The following is a 15,257-nucleotide window of genomic DNA, read 5'->3' as shown; positions in this document are numbered from 1 at the left end:
TTATCTCAAATTTTAAAAAAATTCTTATGTGAAGAGAAGTCTTAAATTCAGAATGTTATGTAGAAAATAGTAGTAAGAGATCTCACTCCACAGTGCTTCCCGTTGAGCTACAGTGGGACCTACCTCACCAATAATCCTCATACTTCCATCAAGCCTCAATTCAAATCAAGATGAGCTGCTCAGGGCAGCCCTGATGACCCAGAGGTTTAGCGCTGCCTTCAGCCCAGGGTGTGATCCTGGGGTCCCAGGATTGAGTCCCACATGGGGCTCCCTGCAGGGGGCCTGCTTCTCCCTCTGCCTGTGTCTCTGCCACTCTCTGTGTCTCTCATGAATAAATAAATAAAATCTTAAAAAAAAAAAAAGACGAGCTCCTCAAAATTATCTGTTCTCTTAAGTACCTTGAGCCTACCCCCCACCCCCAAGATAGTCTTTCACAAAGATTCACAATATTCGTTGATAAAGGGAGGTACGCTTTAGTTCAGTCCTGATGAAATAATCACAAATTCTAGAGTAGTGGAGGTAGATTAATATGATTACATTGTGACTGATGATGTAACCTAACAATGCACATCAAATAAATTGACTACTTCAAAGATGAAGGCATTATGGATTCCAGAATATTAAATGACTATTTCGCGATTGAGAATCTTATACCATATTCTTACCTAGTCTTGCTCAATAAAATATTAAACCTCAGAAAAGAGAATAAGAAAGCTAGAAAGTTTATCTTCTGTCTCTAGACTGTCCAAAAAGAGAATTCATTTGTTTTTCCCCCAGGGAAACTATTTGAAGCAGCAATATGTGTAGAACCAAAAGTGACAGTCAATGCAACCAGTAATATTAAACCAGTTTCCCATAAAATTGATCATCCATCTACCCATCCCTGGAGGGTTAAATAAAGGATAGCACAAATGAAAATAAAAGGCCCAGGTGCATTTTGAGGTGCACTTAGTGAAATTAAGTGCAAGGCTTATCTGCTTAAGTACTCTGAAGCTATAGTGGGGAGGACATTGCATTCTTCCCTTAATTATTAAAAAAAAAAAAAAAAAGATCCTTGGAGCACCTGGCTGGCTCAGTTGTTGGAGAATGTGACTCTTGATCTCACAGTTGCAAGTTCAAGCCCCATGTTGGTTGTAAAGATTACTTAAAATAGTTTTTAAATCCTAAAACATTAAACATTAAACCATAAAATATTTTTCAGAAGGTACAAGGGACTCTTTGTTTTTATGCATTTAACCAAATTCATATGTATAACTCTGACCAACATGCAGAATTTACACACACTCACACCTGCACATACACACACACATAAAGAATGTGTAAATAGTTCATGAACATGAATCAGATTGATACAATAAAACAACAGAAAAGGGGCCTGGATTTTTCTACATTTTTCTGTCTCAGAATATAAAGTCTATGAGAACAAACTACTCCCCACTTCACCGCCCACCTCCCTCCCGCAGGCCTTTGCTCATCCTCCTTTGTCTGTCGCTACCACCAGGGCTGTGCACACCCAAGCAGCCTGTCCCAGGCGGAGGAGGAGCAGAAGGAGCATAAGAAATCCTCATTCTGCAAAGTAGGTATTTGAATGTAAATTATAAGGTCACTGGCTTACTGCTCTATTTTTCCTGGGTAACATCAAAGAACGACTCCCATATTACTTCTCAGTGTTCCTTCATACCGAAAAAAGACAATGTAAAAAGTGCACATGTGGAAAAAAGGTGTTCAAGCAAGATTCCTGCAGAAATACAAAACCACCAACATTCTTTTTTTTAATAAAATGTCATATAGATTAAAATAGTCTCTAGTCTTGGTCTTGTGCTATTTTTATAATATATAAATACTATCTTCAGTCCTTAGGAATATGATATAATTTATTATGTATGAAGAAATGCCTTAAATCTTCATGGTCTCATTTAGAGTATTGTGGACATTTGTAAAGCAGCAGCATGACATGGTCAAAAGATTATAAACTTTGAAGCAAACAAATCTGAGTTTGAATGCCCCCTGGCCAACTACAAGCAGTATAAAAAAATGACTTAAAATCTTTGAGTTAGTATTCTCATTCGTAAGTGGAAATAATAATGTCTATATTTAGAGATGTTGTAAGGATTTGGAAAAATACTTATACACATAACTATATACATATGCACATATATATAGTTTTTATATATAGTGTATATATTATGTATGCGAATATATACATATTCACATAATATAAATTATAAATAATATATATAAATTATAATAAATATCTACGTATGTGCATATATGTTATGAATGTGTATTTGAGTATATATATACATATATATCAATCAGGCACTCAATATTTACTGGATTTTTTTTGAAGATTTTATTCATTTATTCATGAAAGACACAGACAGAGAGGCAGAGACACAGGCAGAAGGAGAAGCAGGTCCTCCACAGGGAGCCCAATGTGGGACTCGATCCCAGAACTCCAGGATCACAACCTGAGCCAAAGGCAGACGCTCAACCGCCCAGCCACCCACGCGTCCCTTTACTGGATTTTTAAAACTTTTTATTTATTTATTCATAAGAGACACACAGAGAGAGGCAGAGACACAGGCAGAGGGAGAAGCAGGCTCCATGCAGAGAGCCCGACGCGGACCCAATCCAGGGACCCCAGGATCACCCCCTGAGCCAAAGGCAGGCGCTAAACCGCTGAGCCACCCAGGCATCCCTGGATTATTTTAATACACTACAGATTATATTATTCCCAGCATCTTGGTAAAAAATAAATATACCTGCAATGGAGCTGAAAGTTTCCAGAAAGCAAATGGGCACAGTAAATGGATGTCTTCCTTACTAGAACCAACCACTATGTGTAATGAACTAAACAGCAAAGCATTCCTAAATACAAATTAATTATGTATTTTTTTTTAATTAAGGGTACTCAACAATGGGTCAGAGTTCAGGTATTCACTGAGCCACCTAGGCTGCCCATGAGTTCGGGTAATTCAATGGATATTCCATGTACCTAACCATTCACAAACATTTGGTTTGTACAACCTTTTCAAAAATCAACCCAAAAGGATTTTGATCCCATCACACCCACCACCCTACACATTAGTGAGGCAGGCTGGTCACTAATGCACCCGCCCCCGGAAGGTTTCCTCTTCTCTTGGCTGACTCTTGGGTAATGATCAGAAAAATCTGAGAGGTTATAGATCCCCATTTTGAAGTTTCAGAATTCCACCCTAACCATTACTGGCTGTGATACTGTTTTCTTTCCCCTAACAGCAACCACAGGATGGCCTAACTGGTACGTGTTCCACTTGGCAACCTAGCCCAAATGGGGCTTTATCTGTTTTGTTTACCATGATAGCCTAAGCTGCTAGGCTGGTACCTGACCTAGAATCAACGCTCAACAAATATTTATTAAATCAGGAAATGAATCATATGCGTAACATAAGCATTCCATAAATTTTTAGTTATTTAAATTAATTTAAAATACTTAATATGCTTATATGAGATACTTAATATGCTTATATTAGATCTAGTTTATTCATTTTTACTCCTAATACCATATCTTATAAGAATTAACAACAACAACAAAGAATAAACAACAAACTGATTCTACTGTGGATGGCTAGTTTGCATGTACTGGCATGGACAAATCTTAAGAACATAATTTTTTGAGAAAAAGCATATTCCTGGATATATAAATATATTGTAAAGGATTTTCATAATGCACAGAAGAAATACATAATGGATAATGGTTACTTCTGGAAAGAAAGGAGAGAAAAAGAGATTAATGGATGGAAGTACAGCTAATTTACAATTTTGTACTTCTTTCCTTTCTTTTTAAAGATTTATTTATTGAAAGAGAGACAGCGTGTCTGTGTGTGTATGTGTGGTGTGTGTGTGTGTGCGCGCGCGCGCGCGCGTGCAGGGGGAGAGGCAGAGGGAGAGGGAGAAGCAGACTCCCCACTGAGCAGGGAGCCCAGCTGAGGACCCTGAGATCATGACCTGAACTGAAATCATGAGTCAGACGTTTAGCCAACTGAGCCACCCAGGTGCCCCCAGTATTTCTTTTCTTTAAAAAAAAGAGAGAGAGAGAGAGAGAGAGCGACAAAGAGAGGTTATAAGGATCTCTGTTATTTTGTTTGCATTTTCCTGTACATTTGAAATATTTTATACTTGAAACTAAAAGATAAATTTTAAGAAGATGATAGAGGCACTAGGCTAGCTCATTAGGTAGAGCAGGGAACTCTTGATCTTGGGGTCATGAGTTCAAGCCCCAGGTTGGGCATAGAGCTTACTAAAAAATAATTAGTTAAATAAATAATTACATAAAAAATGATTAATTAAATAAACAATTAAAAGATAATGATATTTTTTGGCTTTCACAAACTCCTTGAAACCTAAGAACTTAAGCTTAACCAAAGAAGCGTATGGTCACATAATTTATGCTTAAAATGAATGATTTCTAATAGAATACTTTTAATTTTCATTTGCATAGAAATAAAATATACAATTAAGTTAAAATTTTTAGGGAGAAATACCATCATATTTTCCCCCATTATATTTATATAGCCTTGTATTCTTTTTTATTTTTTGTAAGATTTTATTTATTTATTTTATTTTATTTTATTTTATTTTATTTTATTTTGAGAGAAAGGGAGCAAGAGCCAGGTGGAAGTGAGTGAGGGGTAGAGGAAGAGAGAGAAGCAGACTCCCTGCTGAGGAGGGAGCCCGATGGGCTCCATCCCCGGACCCTGGGACCATGAAAAGGCAGACACTTAACTGACTGAGCCACCCGGGTGCTCCTATGGTCTTGTATTCTTATAAATACCTCATCTTAAAAATTAAAAAAAATAAATAAAAATAAAACCTCATCTTAGTGTAATTTCTCATATCCGTTATTTGAGTGGCTAATGTCCCATTCCTAGTTAATTCATGCAGAATTTCCAAATAACCTTAATTATATACATAGATAATTTAAGGGCTATATATTTTTGTGAGATCTGGCTTCTCTACTCACAAGAATAATTCCACAGAAACATGCTCCTCCTTATTAACACTTTACTCATTACCTCAATCCTTTAGATACCAGAGATTGTATTTTACTTACAAATCCAGTCTCCAGTATGTTCATTGTTTTTTTTTTTTTTAAGATCTTATATTCAAGAAATCTCTACACCCAATGTGGGGCTTGAACTGACAATCCCGAGATCAAGAGTCACATGCTCTACTGACTGAGGCAGTGAGGCACTCCCCAGTTTCCTATATGTTGCATCTTGTTCTACCCAAGCCCCTCTGGAGACATGGCTTGTCTGAGAGAATTCTAGCTAACTTAATAATATAAGTCTGCTGTCCCAACAAGAACTTACATTTATAAGCAGAAAGAAGTCAGAGTTCTTTACAGTGGCTAAAAAAAAAATGTAATCAAAGCAAGTTCGAATCTTCAATAGTTTTAAGTTAAAAGCCCAAGTACAACCTAGGGAGCTTGCAATTTGTAGTCTGTTACTCCAAAGAAATGTGAAGATCTTATAAGAATAAGAGGAGGAAGCAATGATATGTCATCATGTGTTCATTGGCATTTTTTCCCCCACAGATCAGCATCCTGCAATGCATACTGAGGGTTTTTGAATAATGGACTGATGCATTTCTCATCCGTCCATTACAAAATACGTGTATGCAGGAAACAGGGCCAACAGATCGAAAAGTTTGATGTAACTTTCACAAATACTCAGGTAGCCAAGTAGGTAAATTCATTTAGACTTTGACCATGTATTTTTTTTTTTCTTTTTAGAGGGAGATGGTGACTGAGCGAGGGAAGATGGTCTGTTCAGTCATTTGTAACCAAAGGACACAACTGAGAGGGGGCTGTGATGCCCTCTTTGTTTTTCCCTTCTCTGAGCAAATAGTTATTAAATCCTGGGTGCAGAACACTGGTATTTTAGGTGCTTTGGAAGAGAAAATAATCTTTCTAAAGTATAGACCCTGTTGTCACAGTATTTTGAAACTGGAATGTCCCATAGAGTTAGAAATATCATCTGTTGCTGTGGCAAAGAGCCAAGCCAACCAGTCCCTAATGGACAGGAAGCCAACCAAATATCTTGGCTGGTGTCCTGCCACCCTCTGCCTGCTGAACCAAGTGGTTCGTGTGGTGGCAGGAGTAGAAATGCATAGGTTATGACACAAGCAATATAAACAAAGTGGATCTCTAGATAAAGACAAAGTTAAACTACAAAGTTAAGCAAGAAAGGAAACATAATAATTACAAAACCCTGGGCTTTTTAGCGTGCAACATTCTACAGGCTATTTTCTTCTGCTTCAGTTAAATAAGTAATTTTTTCCAAATACAAAGGCATCAGATTAAGGAAAACTTACCTGTTGTCTATGGTACTGTTACTGTTTCTCAGGTTAGGTTTTATATTTATACACCTCTTCTAACTAGTTATTTCCAGGGTTTTTCATTTTTTTTCCATTCAGCAGGCTAGAATTGAATTTTAAATTGTGATGGTGATGATTTAGGGGTCTGTGAAATACCACATTCCTGGAATGACATGTTTTTCTGCTGTGTTTATTTTACATAGAAAAAAATTAATGTGCCAAGTGGAGGCAGAGAAGTTATTTTAACCCCGCTCTGTGAATCCCTTTGGGCACACCTCATGTACGTTCCTCTCATTCAGCGCCTGGGTGAACAGCAGGAGCTTCCTTTTCTTCTTCAGAAATGTCAAAAGGGGGAGGGGCAGGCTGGATATTGTGACACTATTTTACAATGATGTAATATTGAGTCCCTAGGCTTCATGTTTCTGGAAGCTCCATAACAATGTGGAATGTTATGCTGTGTTTGTCTCTGCCTGTATTTCTGAAGTCTGCGTGTGTGTGCACACGCATTGTGTGGTGACACAGATAACTGTTTGGATAGGTCTTGAAGTCAAAACCCTCACTTTACATTCTCAGTATCACTAATCTTGCAGCTACCTCTGCTCCTTGTGGAAGCAAATTGTATTTTATGTAAAGACACACCATCTAGACCACGTAGCTGACTGTAGTTACATCCTCTGGCCAAAATGACAAGACTCAACAGGAAGCCGAAATACAGATTAATGCATTAAAAAATGCGGCAGCTGAGAGCCTGGTATAACCCATCTCGAGGTCAAAGCTATAAATGGGACGGTATTTTTTTTTTTTTTAAGTGTAGGAAGCCAGTTGGAGATGCCTATGCAAAATGTGGAATTGTAGCATTGATTCCAGGACAGAGTAATGAATAGCATAGCTCTGTTAAGGCCACAAAATGTCTTTTAGTAAAAGTCACTAAACCTTTCACTAAACCTCCCTCTCCTCTGAATCTTTAATAGGCAATGCTTCATGGGAGAGCTTAAGCAGAACACTTGTCTTAAACACTTGTCACCGGCCAGGCACAAAGCACTTGGAGCGATGATGTCATGATGCTGAAGCCGCCTCGCACTTTCTTTTGGAGATCCCTACTTAGGCCTTAGGAAATGCTGTGCTCAGGCCATTCTTACCCAACTTCTGGGGGAAAAAAACCTATCCGTGTGTGCCCATTTCCCTCTAATGTCATAAGAAGCAAATTCATGCCACCATAATAATAACTATGATTACTATTATAATACAGCTGGCACTGTATAAATAAATGCTCATTATATGCCAGACACTGAGTGCTTTACATGTATTAACCCACTGAATCCTCAGTGAGGATTTCGAGGTGGGCCCAATGGTTAAATGTTTTCTACGGGTCCGAAAAATTGAGGCACAGAGAGGTTAAGTAAACTGGCACAAAGTCCCCCAGTTGATAAATCAGGAAACCAGAACTTGAATGAGATGGTCTGAGTCTGTCGCCCTTAACCTGTAAATGCTAAGAATTATTAATGCGCCAGTCCTTTCCGGGGTGCCTGCCCCTCCCCTTACCAGTGTAATGAGATTCATTCTAAAGGTAAGAATTTTAGCCGTTATGTTAGATCAGGGTGGAGTTTTACAAGCCAGAAGAATTATAAGCAAATCTCCACCTTTCCTTCATGAGTCAGATAGGGACCCATGCTGCCTCGAGCTAGCTAATCTCAAGAACTCTTTGTGAAGTTCATTTAAAAATTGAATCTAGGACATTTGAAATAAGTGTTACAAAGAATGCTAGTTCTTTGCAAGTAGTTAAGCCCCAGAACCCATATAATTGTAATAAAAGAGAAACAGGAAAATATCCAAGATGTTTTTACAGGATTTGAAGGGAAAATCCGTATGGCAAATGTACTGATTCAAGGCAACTGTTTAGGCAAAGCCTGTGTCAGTTTCGGTCTTTGTGACAAGGCACGGACAACTAGTAAAAGTAGTTAAAGTGTCAAATATGGTGCACAATGAAAATCAAAAAGGGGAAAATGTGAGAGTCAATGTTTGGACAATTTATATAAAAAAATATGGGTACAATATGGCAGAAGGTGAAAGAAGGTGGCCTCCCCTACAAATGCAATATGCTCAATGAAAGAATGTTTTATTTGGGCATGTCAACAGTCAGCCTAATCTGAAAACCCAACCATCAAGTGCCAGATGAGGAGTGCAAAAATGCCAAGAAACATATCAAGAGGTAAAGAGAGCCAATAAAAAAAACTTCCATCTTGTGGCAGTTTTATGAAAGGGATTTACATAGAAATCAAGGGCTAATAATGAGAGCACACAAATTACTGTGGAAAATGATGATTAGTGATAATAATTGTTCGAGAAAACATGTGTGTCACCTGCCTCTAAATGGTAATTTATGTGTGACTGATGAATAATTCAAGTTCCTAAGCTTAGGACAGGCCCTGCTGTTGTTACTAACTAGTTTCCTAGTCAGGCCAAGGGGACAGGGCTGCAGCTGAATAGACCCCCAGAATTACCAATCCCTCACAAGCAATTCTTCGTTGCCTCTGACTCCCTGGTCCCGCCTGCGAGGCCTGAACATCTTTCTCTCTCTCTCTCTCCAGCCACCCCCCCCCACGCTGCTTTGTGCATCTTGTTCATCTTCAAAGTCTGAATAAAACAAAGAGCTCATAACCCCCAAGTTTCCAGACACTTACAGGGTTTTGTGTATATACCATGTAAGACTTTGAAAGAAAACATACAAAGGAATAATCTGCTCTGTCAATTAGAGGAAGAAATTGTCTGAATATTGACCCCCGGTACCCAGAAAGAAGTTTCATTCTGTTTCTCTGCAAACTCATGTTCGGAAAAATAAGATGTATCAGGAGTGCTGTTGCAGATACTATTTTAAGATTGACAAAGACAGTAATGGAACAGAGAAGTTACCAACCTTTCCAAATGAGTGGTGTCATGATATCACCCTCAAAGAAAAAGAGTTATTATTTATTTATTTTTATTTTTTAAAATATTTTTTTAATTTTTATTTATTTATGATAGTCACAGAGAGAGAGAGAAAGAGAGAGAGAGGCAGAGACACAGGCAGAGGGAGAAGCAGGCTCCATGTGCTGGGAGCCCGACGTGGGATTGGATCCCGAGTCTCCAGGATCGCGCCCTGGGCCAAAGGCAGGCGCCAAACCGCTGCGCCACCCAGGGATCCCAAGAGTTATTATTTAAAGAAAAGGGGAATAGGCCTTCTATCATCTTAATCTTTGTGTCGTTCCCCCCCCCCCTCCAGAATTCATCCGTTGAAACCTAATCCTCAGCATGACGGAATTTGGAGGTGGGCCTTTCAGAGGTGATGAGGTCATAAGGCAGATATCTCAGGAATGAAGTGAGTGCCCCTATGAAAGAGACCCCAGAGACTTCCCTTGCCTCTTCTGCCTTACAGCAAAGACCACAGTCTATGAGGAAATGGGCTCCCACCAGTGAATCTGCCTTGCTCTTGGACTTCCCAGCCTCCAGAACTGTGAGGAATAAATTGATGTTATTTATAAGCTACCTAGGCTATGGCATTTTGTTATAACAGCCCAAAAGGACAAAGATAAGGCTCAAAGTTATAACTTTAGATATATTTGAGTGGTGTTTCAATACTTCTTATTGTCCTCAATCAAGGGTCTCTGTTATATTTTTGATTACATGTTCACAAATTAATTTAGTAAAAAATTAGCGGTTAATTCTCTATATCTTTGCTCAAGGTATAGAAATATTTAAATAGCATTTCTCTGTTTTTGCAGTGGGGTTCTGGCAGAACCAACTTTTCTTTCAAAGATTTATTTATTTATTTAGGGGGTGTGGAGGGCAGAGGGAGAGAGAGAGACTCTCAAGTGGATTCTGCACTGAGCCTGGAGCCCGATGCAGGGAGGGGGCTCGATCCCCCTACCTGAGATTAAGACCTGAGCTGAAATCAAGGGTTGGTCACTCCACCAACTGAAGCACCCAGTCGCCCCTAACAGAAGCAACTTTTTACAACATTTCCTGTATCTTCCCGATTTCTAGGGGTGAGAAATCGAGAATGGAGAAGGAGAAAGTGAAGGAGGAGAAGGATCCAGAAGAGAATGGCAGGAAGTAAGGAGGAATGGAGGAAGAAAAGGAGAAAAGGGGAAGAAAAAACGATGGGAACATACTAAAAATATCCTCCCTCCAAATGTTAAAAGCAATAAGGAAATTTTTACTTGGTTTTAGAAATGTCTATGCAGTCTTCCCTATTGGATCTTACAGGAAAATCCCTTTATTGTTCAATGTTAAGTTCTCAAAGCTTACAAGTGAGCAAAGTAAGCCGTATTTCAAGGAAGTATGATTTCAAGGACCCTGGCTTTAAAAATAGTTCTTTCTCCTTTCTGATTTGAAAAGTCTGAAATTAGAGAGAGGTTTTGTTTTTTTTTTTTTTTAAATTTTGTGATTGGATACAACGTGAATATCTCGAGACAGCCAGTGTAAATCTTTTACACTTTAGTATGAAATTTTATCAGATACTTTTCTACAAATGATTGAAGAAGAGGGAGAGCCAAACACAAAAGGTGCCTGAAGAAGGGGAAGGAAGTAAAAGCAAATGGAGAAAGGACTAGATGCAATGCAGTTAGTTTTCCTTGACTTTGCAGCATTACCTAAAAAGATGGTGACTATTACCAAGCTGCTCACATCTGTCAGGAAGAAACCAGGTCAACTGTCTTTGTATGCAGAGCACAAACCATAGAGTAGCCATTCTATGGATATTTGGTGAGTTCCTGAATAAGTGAATGCAAGTATTTAATGGTTAATATATTCTTGATATTTTGTGTGATCTATACACATGATCCCTAGCCTCTGGAAAATTGCTTCTGGAGACATGGCATATCTAACAAGTATTCTTTCTAAGTAGCTACTCCTCTGCATCAATTTCCAACCTAGGTTCGCCTCCCATCCCCCACCCCCCACCCCATTTTAGTTTCTGGTTAGGAAATTTCTTGAGTTTTCTGATAAGCAAAGCAGAGCAGGCAATTTTGTCATGGTTATTACAGTGAAAGACGGAAAATGATAGAGACATCCCAAAGATGAACATATTTAATAATTTACTTAAATATTTACTGAGTACCTGTCAATATCTCTGACCTCTTAGAGTTTATACCCTAGTAATGGGAAGCAGACCAAAAAAGAAACAAACACAGAACATATTTTTGTTCAGAATATAATAGGTTCTATTTTATTTTTTTTAAAGATTTTATTTATTTATTCATGAGAGACAGAGAGAGAGGCAGAGACACAGGCAGAGGGAGAAGCAGGCTCCATGCAGGGAGCGACTCGATCCCAGGACTCCAGGATCATGCCCTGGGCCAAAGGCAGGCGCTAAACCTCTGAGCCACCCAGACATCCCAGTAGGTTCTATTTTAAAAGAGAAGATGGCAGAGAAAGACTGGGAGGGCACTAGATTTGGCCTAGAAATGCTTTGTGAGGAAGCAAGGAGAAAGATGCAGCCCTGTTCATTTCTGGGGGGAAGTGTTCCTGGGGAAAAAAACAGCAACTGCAAAGTGTGTGGAGGTTTCATATAGGAGAAGTCTAGTTTCTAACACAAGCCCAATAATTTAAATTGTCCCTGAACGTTCTTTAAAAATGAATGTGTAAGAGATCTTCTAAGTTCTAATTCTGTCTTTGCCATTTTTTTTTACTCAGCAGTCTTAGGTTCCAGAGAGGTATGTTCTTTCCCTATGGGCTTCCTTCATATTTGCACTGATGAGTATAAGCATGAAGATTGGCCAGGATTTAAAAAGTGAGTCTGTGCGCTGTGATGATGCAGCCATGACTTGCCGTTAAAAAAGAAAAATCAAGTGTATTCCCTCCAAACACATTCATTAGAATTCACATCTGAACTGGGGAGCATGAAGGGACTGTGGCCTAGGATTTGGACATCAACACATTTATAATCATCAATACATTAGCGTGGGTTCATTTTACCACGTGGTCTAATAACCATTGCCTGGGAAGGCAAAAATCAGGACCCTAAAAGACCAAAAAAAAAAAAAAAAAAAGAGAGAGAGAGAGAGAGAGAGAGAGAGACCTAAGTTTGGTTGATGAAGGAGAAAAGCAGGAAAAGCTCAGCACATGAAGACAAAGTTATTTTATGCTCCTAAATAGTGGTTCTAGAGTATTTTATATGAAAGGAGAAATGTTTCCTTACTGCACTCGAATTATAGGAGACAACAAAGCAGACACGAACATTTTTTCCTAGAGCTAGGACAAATTGCATCATCTCTGTGCATGAGTGCTATGATTGTGTCCACTGCTGATTGTGTCTTACAAGACATTGTGCTTTATCCTTGATTTTTAAAACAGTTCCAGTACTAAATACATCACGATGGTAGCTTTAAAATGTTAATTGTTAATATTATGGAATCTATTTAATTAATGTTACCCTAATAGTAAATCCACTGTAACTGTAAAGCAACATCTTAAAAATTAGGGACCATAGAAGACCTTCTTTGGAATTGCACATACTGTTCCGAATATCTGCAACAGTGAGGAATGGTATTCAAATGAGCATATCAGAAGGTAATATTTCTTTTTTTTTTTCAAAAGTACCAGTGGAAGAAAAAATAAAGAAGCTGATTTTCTCGCGTGTCTTAGAGGTCAATTCCAAGAACAAAAATGGGTGGAAAGGAATGGAGGGGACAAGAAGAAAGAGAAGGAGGAAAACAGATGAAAAAGAGAAAGAAAAGAAGAAGAAAAAGGAGGAAGAGGAGGAAAAGAAAAAGAATCCAAATATATTGTAGGAAGTGACTTTATTCAAATAAATACATCATCTCCCCCAGATGAATACTTTGCATGCATATTTTGACACATTTATTTAAAATTTTTAAAATTTCCTTTATCACATGTCATAATGAATAGAGAATGAATCTCTTCATAATTTTATCTCGTTTGTCTTAAATGAGATACATAAAAGTTACAGCTACATTAAATACCAAAAAGTCTTCGAATCCCAAGATTCTCCACATCAGGACTAACAAAGTTAAAAGTAACTTTTTTAAAAAGCATGAAATTTTATTGAGCCATCATTTAATTTTCTCTATGTGTTGGCATTATGACATCAACCTTTGAGGGACTACCTTCTTTATAATCTTTATTCCTGGTACTTGTTTTCCCTGCTTATATCATCCCAGCCCATCTTCCACAATTCTAACCTCAAATTTTAGAATTAAGCCACCAAGGGAAGTGGCAAAATGTCTGAGTTTCTTGCAAGTGTCTGTGAGAATGCCCAAGGAGAGATCCAGGGTGCCAGAATGAACACACAAGATTTGAGCCTGCCTGTGAAGAGCACTAATTGAATGGGGCGGGAATGCAAGCCTGTTCCAAGCTTTCTTTACTGGAAGGCAAGCCTCAGCTATCCACCGCTTCTGCTGCTGTTTAACCACCACTTTCCCTTTTAATGGGCACCCAAGAACCGTAGGTTGGAGGGCACTGGAGAGCACTGGGGAGACGCCGCCTCCCCTGAAAACCTTGCTGCCTTTTCCCAAGAGCTTCCACCTAGGGTCCAGTAGATGTGTTCAAACTCTGCCTCTGCCACTTGCTAGCTCTGTACCTTTGTGAAAGTCATGCAACTGCCTCTGCCCTGCAGTTTTCAGACTGGAAGGAAAGGAAGGCAGAAAGAGAAGCAACACTAATCTCACGCGGTGGTTGTGAGACTTCATGAGAGAAAAATACATAAAGCGCTTCGCTCGATTCCTGGAGCTTTAAAATGATTAAATAAGTGGTCATTGCATGACTTAACTCATAAGCCAAATAAATACTTTCCAGAACTGCTTTTTAAAAATCAACAGAAATAAAAAATGAAGTTAAAGAACACATTTTTTCCCCATCAATAGAAATGTATGAGTCGGTAAATTCTGTCTTTATGCATAGTTTTGTGGTTCTTTTAAATTTACCCTGGAGGAAAAAGACAGAGAGAGAGAGACACAGAGAGAGACAGAGAGTTTTCCCATGTTTTGGGCGGTGCGAGGGTTCAAGAAAAAAAGAAGGCGGCTCCTTAAAGTTCTTCTAGAGCAGACGGGGAAACTGAGGCCAGGAGATGCCCCCCTCCGCCTGGCTGGCGGTGGCGGTGGCGCGGCGACCTTCTGGATGTCGCCTTCGCGTGAGCCCCGCCCCACCCTTCTCGCAAGCCCGGTGCCCGAGGGGCAGGAGTGCGGAGTCCTGAGCTCCCCACACAGGCTCCGAAGTCCTGGTCCCCCCCAGGCTCTGGCTCCCCGAGGGGCGCCTCGGAGCCGCGCCCTGGGGTTTGGCTCCGCGCGCTCAGGGGCTGGACCCAGGGCTGGGCCGAGAGGAGCTCGCGCAGGAAAGGGCAGGGGGAGCGCGCAGGGGGGGACAGGGCGGGGGCGGGGGGGGCGCGCCGGGGTGGGCGGGAGATGCCCCCTGGCTTTCGGAGGCAGCTCGCGGGGGTTCCGAGGGTACCATTCCCGGAGCCTGAGCCGGGCACTCGGCATCCTCCTCCCTCACTCAGAAGTTGCAGGACCCGAGCCCAAGTTCACGCGGTTCGATCCCCCAGGTGTCCCCCGGCCCAGCAGGACCAGCCAAATAGGCTCTGTCCCGCTCCGCTCAGCAGCAGCGTGGGCATCGGCGTTGAACGTGCAGCGAGAGCCCGGGTCCTGAAACACACCCTTGCAGACTTCGGGTCCCACACCTCGGTCCCCGGCTGGTCCTCCCCCCTCTTCCCTACTCTTCACCCAGGCGCCCCAGTTTTGCAATTTGAGAAACAAGAAAATAGGGAAAAGGAGAGGAAAAAAGAGAGAAAGAGAGAGAGAGGCTTTTCAGGTCCTCTTAAAAAATACAGAGAATGGCTTAAATAGTTCAGATGTATTTTCTAAGTTGCTTCACACATAAAATCCATAACTCCAGCCAAAAAAAGG

This window comes from Nyctereutes procyonoides, unplaced genomic scaffold, assembly GCF_905146905.1.
Source record: "Nyctereutes procyonoides isolate TBG_1078 unplaced genomic scaffold, NYPRO_anot_genome, whole genome shotgun sequence".
NCBI lineage: Eukaryota > Metazoa > Chordata > Mammalia > Carnivora > Canidae > Nyctereutes > Nyctereutes procyonoides.
This window is presented reverse-complemented; position numbering follows the sequence as displayed.